Raw genomic sequence first — 10,182 nt, 5'->3', positions numbered from 1 at the left:
TGATGTCTCCAGAGCTTCAGGCCTCTCTGTTCGGCAAGAGTCCCCTGTCCGTTCTGGGATGTCTCCAGGGCCGTGGCCTCAAGCTCTCCGGCAGCCCCTCTTCACTCAAGCCTGCACGTGTGCTTTTTTTAACCAGCTTAAGTACAATAATGGCAGGAGGTAGAGGAGGAGGGAGACGAGGTGGCTGCGTGCAGGCCCCACCCCGCCCCAGCCCCCTCCCCAGGCCTTCCTGACCCTCGCAGTCTGCGTCTCTCTGTGTGCTGGCTGTGGGGTGTTTCGCCCTTCCTCCCTCCTAGCTGTGTTCAACTTGCTGTGCTCCTTGCTGAAGTCGGTGAAAATTAAGATCTAAGATGCCATGAGTATTAGTCAGGCATGTGTTTAACTCAATGCAATACAAAACCTGAAGATGTTTAAAAACTAAGGGCATCAGCTGTGTCAGTTAATGAGGAATCTCAGTGTGGCCGAAACCAGGCTCCTCCCCAGGCTCCATCTGCCTTCCTGCTCTGGTGCCTTCTCTGCGGGTGCGCTTCGTCCTCACGGTGGCGAGATAGCTGCTGCACCTCCAGGCCCTGCATTCCAGGCAGGAAGAAAGGTGAGTGAAGGGGAAAGGGCGGAACCCTGAAACAGCCAGACCTACCGGATCTTTCCTCTTTAAAAAGCTTTGCGGGACACTCTGTCCTTAGAGGCCTACTGACATCTCGCCGCCCAGAACCGGCTCTTTTATCTACCCTTGGCCGCATAAACTCGGTAGCTTCTGTGTTAGAGGAAGGGGACCAGGAAGACTTCTGAGTAGCTTTGTGAGGATTTTCACACTGTTCAAGATAATCCACAGGAAACACATACCTTGATTCCAGCACGTAAGTGGTAAGTTGAGAGTCGGGATCTCGAGTGAGCATGGGGACCCCCTGTGTGAGCTGCTCTGAGCCGGGACAGCGGCAGCCTAAACTGTGTCCCCGGCCCGACGCTGTAGTGTGTCTCGTTCCCCCAAATCGTCACTATGAACGAGTCAGAAGGGTTTAACCAGAACACCTGCCTAGCCGGGACCTTGAGCCTACTATTAACAGACTCCTGCAGGCGTCTTCTCATATATCTCTCCACCCGTCAAAACCCCATCAAGACGTAAAACAGGAAAGTCCCTGATTTCCCCCTTCACAGGCAGACAGCTTCTCTTCCAGCTTTTGACTTGGCCTGTTCAAGGGCTTCAGATAAGTGGAGTCACACAGTAGATCTTCTTTTGGGTAAATGAAAACTCAGGATGATATTTTTGAGAATCACCCAGGTGTATCATTGCAAAAGCTAATTTATTTCACTCATTGTATGAGACCAAAACACACTCTGGTGCTCGTTTCGGCAGCACATATACTAAAATTGGAACGATACAGAGTAGATTAGCATGGCCCCTGCGCAAGGATGACACGCAAATTCGTGAAGCGTTCCATATTTTTAAAATGGGCCAAAGAACTAAATAGACATTTCTCCAAAGAAGACATACGGATGGCTAACAAACACATGAAAAGATGCTCAACATCACTCATTATTAGAGAAATGCAAATCAAAACCACAATGAGGTACCACTTCACACCAGTCAGAATGGCTGCGATCCAAAAATCTGCAAGCAATAAATGCTGGAGAGGGTGTGGAGAAAAGGGAACCCTCCTACACTGTTGGTGGGAATGCAAACTAGTACAGCCACTATGGAGAACAGTGTGGAGATTCCTTAAAAAATTGCAAATAGAACTACCGTATGACCCAAAACACACTCTGGATCCCAGTTGGGTTCAAATAACCTATCATATTTTTGAGGGTTATTTATTCTTTTTTTTTTTTTTTTTCCTGAGGAGCCGATGAAACTCTGGGCTTTTATCAGAAGCAGAAGCTTATCCCTATCCAAAATGAAATTACACAAATTCATACATATGGTAAAGATCCTAACTGCCTCTTAAATGAGACAAATTTTCAGCAGAAAGGCCAAAAACAAACTGGTTCTAGTCCTCTAAATTAAAAAACAATATTTATGGGGAAAAAGTCATTTTTGTTTTAAAGAATAGTTTAAAAAAAGTCCCTCTTCCAGGCCATAGGGTTTCCTTTGTCCAATCAGGTTGGAGTATGCCAGGAGGAAAGTCAGCTTGCTTAGAAGAAGCTATCTGATGAAGAAGAAACAAGAATCCTTTTTCTGAAATCTCTATAGACAGCACAGAACTTTAAAGCTCTCAGAGCAATGCTACCCTTCTCTGTGGCAAAGAATGCAATCTCTTGGAAATAAAGATCTTTATTTCATAAGAAGGAATGTGGGTTTGGGAACTTTGAAATGACTCATTTTAGATTTCTTGTCTCTGAGAGATATAAATTAGCAGCAGCAAGATCTTATGGCCCTTTGAATGCTTCAGCCCTTGAATTGTAAATTAAAGTTTGTTTAGCCAGTCGGTGGGGCTTAACCGTACCAGAAAGAGCTGTTAAATATTTTATGGTGTCTGAATGCGTTTGCAACCCTGGGCACCATTCCTGTCCCCTGACACATTTTTGTTCAAGTGAGCAAGGGAATGACAGAAAGCACATAAAAATACTCCCAGTTAACAGAAGTTTAAATGAATTAAAGCAAGAAACAGCGCACATGTTTGCATTTAGGCATGGTATAGGGCCAATTTTTTCATGAAGAGCGCCTTATTACTTCGGCTCTAAGCGATGCTCTGACTGTTCAGCGTTTGACAAGGGGAATTTCCCTCCCTGCTCTCCTTCCCCGATAGCATATATTAAACTAATTGCTTTATTTTAACAAGGGGGACCCTGTTTCCCCCAGCCATCCTCCTGACCCTCAGCTTGAACTCCAGCTCCGAGGATCTTTGCCGAGAGATAATCGCACCGTCGATGTGATTTAAGGCACTTTCGCTCTAGTGCGTGAAGTCTTCTCTGTCTCCAGAAACATTTTTAACTCTCAAAGGGTCAGATTCCCATCCTGCATAATTCTTGGAGAGTCATATAAAAAATTTGGCCCAGAGTTTCCTTATCATTTATAATTTTCAAAATGCTCTCAGAGTCACAGACCTAGCTAGTGTTCCAGAGATGAACAATATGCTGTTTTTCAAGAATAAAAATTCTCCAAAGAGTAACGTTAGGAAGCCAATGAGATCAAGACTGTCTTAGGGAAACTGTGAATAACGCGCCTGCCAGAGTCTGCAGTGCCCGCCTCTCAGGCCTCCATGCATAAACCATGCTTCAGCCTCTCCTTAAAAAGCACTCAAGGTCGAAGCGAACACACATGGAAAACTGGCATGTGGTGAGGGGTGGGCCGTCCTGCTGTGGATGGAGAGACGGAGGGGGCGCCCCTCTGAAGGCCCCCACCCTCAAGACTCAAGATTCTCCCTCTCCGGAAACTCCCCTGCCCCACCTGCCCTGAAGTCGCGGTCCTGCAGCTGGTGGACCCTGTTCCTGCCCACCTCCTCCTTTTCCTGGCAAGATGCTTTCTGCACTTATGTATCACACACGCACACACAGGCACACACACAACACCTAAAACAAACGTGCAAGCCCCACGTACCCCCAGCTTCTACAGGCAGACGCACATTCACACGCACTTTCAGAATGAGCAGCTTCAAGTCACTTACGTCCTCTCTGGCCCTTTCTCCTTGAGGAGACCCTTGCTGTCTTGGTCTGGGCCGGGGCAAGCACTAAGACTGCCTCTCCTGGAAGGCGCTGGGTCCATCAGCAACGCAAATATCCTGTATCTCCAGGTAACTTCCGCAGGACCAGGGCTCAGCAGCGCCGTTCTGTAAAGGCCAGAGAATGAGTTTTATAATAATAATACTTTAGACCTTGTGGGCCACGTGGTCTCTGCCTCAACTACTCGACTGCAAAGAGGCCACATCCACAGGCAAACAGGCGGTGTGGCCATGTGCCAATAAAACTTTATTCAAGGACATTAAAATTTGCATTCCATCTAATTTTGACATGAAATATTATTCTTCTCATTTTTCAAAACCATTTGCAACTGTAAAAGTGACTCTTGGCTCACAGGCTATAAATAAACAGACAGTGGGCTAGACTAGACCCAATGCCAACAGCTTACTGAACCCCGTACTTTCCAGAGTATAAATTCTGAGGACTGGGCTTTTCAGGTTTGTAATTCTGGAGCCTTAAGTACCATGACAGATACTTAATAAGTACTTGTTTAATAAAAAATAGCAAACTAAGTAATTTCTTCTGAATCTGTAATATAAATTTAATGCATGCTTAGTAATATGCATTATAACATAACAATAATAATAGATGGTATTGTTTAAATATAATACTATAAACTTATATTTGCCTGGTTCTTTACAGCTGGACAAATACTTTCACAAACCCCATTTGTTTAGCTTGAGTGCCTGTGATGTCTGCAGGGAACACAAATCTGTGTGACAGGTGATGGAATTTATCACCGAGTGCATTGTTGCTTTTGTGAGCACATCATGAAAACACTGATTTTTAATTTTTTTTCTCCAAATAATTACGCTATAGAAAATGCCTTCCTGCTTTTTGTTTTTAACTTTCATTACTGTCTGAGAAGTTTTAGGTGACTTTTTGACACATTATCACATTTCAGCTTCTCGGGGACTTTCGTTCACATGTGGGAAGAGAGCAAACTCCCTCAGTGTTCACAAACAAGAGGTCGGTGTGGACTCGGGACGCGCTTCCGGCAGGGGGTCCTCTCGGAAGGAAGAGGAGGCTGTCCACGGCGGCGGGGAGCCTGAGGGGCAGATGGCGGCTGAGCCGGCCGTGCAGTATGGGCTGCCGAGCCCAGATCTCTTCCCTGTCCTTCTCAGCCCACTCTGTGCCCAGGCGGGTTGGCATCCAGCGGGTATGATCATTGGACAACACCCGTGGGACCAGAGGGTGGGGCAGAGAGAGGGCGGAAGCTCGTGCGCCTGCTCTGGGCCTGCAGCCCTGGGTCCCACCGGAGCGCCGCTGCCTTGCCCTTCAGCCGAGGGTGCTAATGGTTTTCTATGCTGCTGCTGGGCCACCTGACCACCCCTAGCCTGGACTTCCTGGTGGCTCAGTGGTAAGAATCCGCCTGCAGCGCAGGAGACCCACGTTCAATCCCTGGGTCGGGAAGATCCCTGGAGAAGGGGATGGCAACCCTTTCCAGAGGAGCCTGGCAGGCTATAGTCCATGTGGTTGCAGAGAGTTGGACACAACCAGGTGACTAACACTAATTAACTTGCCCAAACTTCTGTAAATAACCTCTTCGTAAAAGCTTTCCAGGTGAGCCATCTGCTTCCTGTGTGGAGCCTGGCTGACCGAGGCATCTATGGGGTCTGCCTGGGGGATATGGGAAACTTGGTAGTTGGGGGCCCTGACTCAGAGCCGTCACTTCAGAAATGTCTCCTGCTAACCCTCCTCTTGGGGTCACAACTCTGGGTATTTCCTTTGACTCTATGAACACCCTCGCCCACATCATACGTGAACGACCATGATCCTGCTCTCCGTGGGCCGGCGTGAGGAGCAGGCCTGCTGCACCCTCTCTCCTGAGACTCGATTGCCTTCGGCACTGAGGTCAGCCCCCGCAGCGAGGGGAGCAGCAGGGGCGGGGAGGAGAGCTGGGACCGCCTTCCTGGATGGGGCTTCCCTGGCAGCCCAGTGGTGAAGAACCTGCCTGCAGTGCAGGAGACCCGGGGTCGATTCCTGGGTCAGGAAGATCCCCTGGAGGAGGGCATGGCAACCCACTCCAGTACTCTTGCCTGGAGCATCCCAGAGGAGCCTGGTGGGCTACAGTCCACGGGGTCGCAGAGTCGGACTCAGCTTAGTGACTAAACCAACTACCACTTCCTGGACGGAGCCTGCAAGGACCAGGGTGCGGCAGGGGGCAGTCAGCGAAGCAAGGGGCTACACCTTCCAGGAGCTCAGAACCGGAATCACTGATCACAGCCTGTGTCTATTTGCTCATGTTTTCAGCACCACATATGAGCCCATTGCTGTTTTTCATATTTGCATTTCTCCCCTCATCATTTCACGTTCTTTTTTAAAACTGAAGTAGAGTTGACTTGATTTACAATGTCGTGTTGATTTCTGCTGTATATCAAAGTGACTCAGTTACACACAGACATACATTCCTTTTCTATTCTTTTCCATTTTGATTTATTACTGGACTCTGAATATAGTTCCCTGGGCTATACCGAGGGACATTCCAATGGATTTTGATGTGAGTTTTACTAAAACCAACGCTTTTATTTCCTTATTGTTATTACTGTTTTCCTATTGAAAAAATTTTTTCATTTGCTTTTAGGTGATATTCTGCTATCTTGATTTTGATTTTTCAGTAACAGAAGGATTTAAAGGTTTAAAAATATTTCTAGATGGTAGGTTTGTTTCCTAGTTTTATTTTATTATTAATTTTTCATTTTATTGCTTTATGATCAGAAAAGGTTATTTTTGCTTTCTTAAAGATATGAATGGAGGTCTTCTTTCTGGCTGACTAGAGTCCATTGTTGTGACTGTTAATGAATCTTTTTAAAACCAGCTATTCTCTGATTCCAGGGTTCCGGGTGCGATGCGCCGTGCGTGCCTCTTGGCGTGACTCTGTGCCGTTCGGGCCTCTCCTCTGACCGTGTGTGTCTGCACACGCCCCACTGCTCACCCTTCAGAGGTTTCTGCTCAGTTACTGCTTTGTTTCCACCTTCACTCTGTGCAACTCTTTCCCATCTCGCGTTTTGCAAAGGCAACAAAACCCACGTCTGACAGGTCTATCTGCAGATCAGATGAGCTCAGAGCAGCGTCTTGGCCCTGACACGTTCTGCAGAGGCGCAGGCCAGGCCTGGAAAGCCCAGCGGGGGAATCTGGAAGGAGCGAGGGCGTGCTATGACAGTCGGCGCGACTAAGACTGGCACGGCTTTGGCCTGGGACCCGTCGGCTGGACTTTCTTATTTGGTGGGTGTGTATCGACACAAGACCTCGGAACTCTTCCCTGCGCAGCGGCCAGGGAGCGCCGGGTGGTTCTGTGAATGAGCAAATGAATGTCCTCTTAAAGCTTATATCGCAGGCAATTAAAAATACATAAAATATATGACTGTCAGACAGTAATTGGCACTAGACCAAAAATTAAGCTGGGAAAGAGGATAGTTATGAGGAACAAGGTTTTTATAGCATCAGAAAGTGGGAGAAAACATTTGCAAACCACACATTTGATAAGGAGATAATACCCAATATATATAAGGAACTCACACAACTCAATAGTGAAAAACCAAGTAACCCAATTTAAAAATGGACAAAGGACTCGAATGGACATTTCTTTCAAAGAAGACATACAGATGGTTAAAAGATACATAAAAGATGCCCAACATCACTCATCGTCAGGGAGAAGCAAATCAAAACCATGAAGAGGTATCACCTCTCACCTGTTACAGTGACTGCTGAAAAATAGACAAAAAAAAAAAAGAAGTGTTGGTGAGGCTATGGAACAGAGGGAGCCCCATGCACAGTTCCTGGGACAGAGCTTGGTGCAGCCGTCCACCTCACTCCCATTAAACTTCTGTTTGTTTCTTTGCACTTTCCCAGACTTTTTAAATGTAAATGCTAACAACTGCAACTATATACGTTTAATCTCTCCTTTCATTGTTACACAAAATGATTAGACAATACCCGCAGCTTTTTCACCTTGCTTTTTACACAAAATTATGGATCTGGAGATTTTTGCATACCAATATATAGGAAGACTCCTCATTGTTTTCTAATAACTGCTTGCTCCATACCGTAAATAACTTCTACTAATGGAAGTTCGGAGCGTGTCCAGTGTTTCGCTGTTGGAAACAATGCCGCAGTGGAAAGCCTGGTTTCTGTGTCATTTTGCGGGTGTGCAAGTCTACAGGATAAAGTTAGAGAAGGGGAGTAATGGGTTAAAGGGTAATGCGCATGGTAAGTCTGGCGATCACTGACAAACAGACCTTACATAGCAGGGCCCGGAGGAGCACTCACTCCCACCCGCAAGGCATGAGGGTCTTCTTTTCCTGAAGCCTCCCAATGGAAGGTGCCAACAACTGTCAGAGTTTTGCCAACGTGAGGGATGAAAAACGACATCGCAATATAGTTTTAATTTGCGTTTTTCTTCCTCTAAATACAATGAGCTTCTCTTTCTGTCGTATTTCGTAATTTTAAGATGTAATTATCATCTTTTCCTTTGCCCATTTTTCTCCTGGATTGTTGGTCCGCACTCTGTGTTTTTAAGCCAACTGAAAAATGTGAAATGCTGTGCATTATTTTGGATCTAAAAATCCCATCGCATTTTTAATGTTGTAAAACTTACAATAACCCTTCCATTTTAATAAGAGTAAATATGTGTTATTATACTACAAAATAGTTTCTTTGTTCAGAGTCTGAAATTGGAAATTTCAAACATGGCTCATATGTATGTGTGCGTGCATATAATGATGGCCTTCTTATAAAGTCATGTGAGGCCATAAAACTTTACTCCAAAAAGGGAACCAACCTCAAATGAGGGCTCTGGAATAGAGCTATGCTGAAGCTTAGAAATAAGGTCTCAGATTAGTCCAGGCATTTCTCCCACTAAGGGGATAACATTTCTAATTACATTTCTAATTATTTTAAGCCCGTTTGTTGAACAGATTCCAGCCTAAATCATTAATATCAAACCAGATTCCTGCAGTGGCTGCTCGAATGTGTATTGCATTAAATTGAACTCCATTTTATTAATAATTTTTAAAAGAATAATAGACATCGTGAAATAAAGTGTCAGAGCTTGTCCTCTTGTCTAATCCCCTCATTTTATGTAGGCCTTTAATAGGGGCTTTGATTCTCACCCTCCCTCTTGATGTTTCCTTGCCGTTTAAAATGCATTCAGTACTGACCGTAACACCTGGTCACAGGTGAGTCCACACAGCGCCCGTGCGGCCTGATGCCCCTCACGCCTCGGAGCACATGAGGTCTTCCCTGTTTAGTTCTTGCCTATTCCAAATCTCAGGGGTCACCGGAGAGAATCCTCTGGGACTGCAGCAGTTCTATTTTTCTCAGTTAGTAGGCTTCAGTTTCTCCATGGGTCCCTTAAGGATTTTTGACTAGAAGCCTTCTAAGTTCCCCAAAAAGCCAACCATTGCTGAGTTTGGACGGGGAGAGGAGGGTGGGTGATGGATTCTCCACTTTCTCTGGGGAAAGCACTGCCCTGTTTGGGGGCAAAGTTAATATTTCTGCATAGCTTTGTTACATTCTGTTTCCTGAGGTCATAACAGTCTGGGTTCCAATTACATTCCCAGAATAATGAGCCTATTACAGTAAATGAACATTTTCAAGTGCGACCGAACAGCCGTCTATTGAATATGCCCGCACCTAATAATTTTCCATTTGGCAGAAGGAGAGAAGGAGGCGTTTGGGTGACAGGAAGCCGTCTGTGAAACGTGATCGAAGAAGGAGGATGAGATGATGAGGCGGGGCTCACGTCTCCTCTCCCGCGGCGTCTGCTTAGCCAAGGCTGCGGGGAGACGGAGGCTGCAGGCCTTTTCTGCGAACGCCGAGGCCCCTGACTCCAAACCGCTTGAGGGTCCCCACGAGTCACCTGCTCTGAGTGTCCCCTTTCTCCTTTGAAAGCTGTGGTGGATATCAAATGGCAGCCCAGCACCCTGACTTTGCTGGCTCGGCGCTATCACAGAGAGTGGGGGCGGATCAAGTAGCCCATGCGGAGAGTGAGCTTTGGGAACAGGTGTCATTTTCAGTGTCAAAAACATAGTTTAAACAAAGCCTGTTCTATGCAACTATATTGCAAGAAGATGAAAAAGATATATTTAATTTATGCATCAAATTAACTTACAAATATGTAGCTTTATATAACATATAGAACACTTACATGTAAAGCAGAAAAATATATAATATGTAGAACAGAGGCAGATGTCAAGTCAGTGTGAGAAATATGTCCCACTGCTGCTGGTCCTGTCTGTGTGACTGATCATGAGACCACAGTTGATATGTTTTTAAGTGTATTTGTTGACATATAATTTACATGTCATAAAATCCATCTATTTAAAGTGCCCAGTTCAATGGTTTTCGGATGTTTGCCGAGTTGTGCAACTCTCGCCACAAACATTTTAATCAGCCTCCGAAGCAGACCCTGTTCCATCACCCCCCTTTCCACTGGCCCACCCCCCAGTCCCGGGAAACCACTAACTTACTTCCTGTCTTTAAAGACTCGCCTATCTAAAATTGTAT

General features: G+C 45.9%; 1 non-coding gene across 1 annotated transcript; it reads left to right on the top strand.

Annotated features, from left to right (window-relative positions):
- Positions 1 to 1,338: 1,338 nt before the first annotated feature.
- On the top strand, positions 1,339 to 1,445 carry LOC114109781 (U6 spliceosomal RNA). The gene has a single exon (XR_003586356.1). It is a non-coding gene; the product is annotated as a U6 spliceosomal RNA (small nuclear RNA).
- The last annotated feature ends 8,737 nt before the right edge of the window (positions 1,446 to 10,182 follow it).

The sequence above is a fragment of the Ovis aries genome, chromosome 20, assembly GCF_016772045.2.
Source record: "Ovis aries strain OAR_USU_Benz2616 breed Rambouillet chromosome 20, ARS-UI_Ramb_v3.0, whole genome shotgun sequence".
Classification (NCBI taxonomy): Eukaryota; Metazoa; Chordata; class Mammalia; order Artiodactyla; family Bovidae; genus Ovis; species Ovis aries.
The sequence above is the reverse complement of the archived record's forward strand: the minus strand, read 5'-3'. Positions and strand labels throughout refer to the sequence as shown.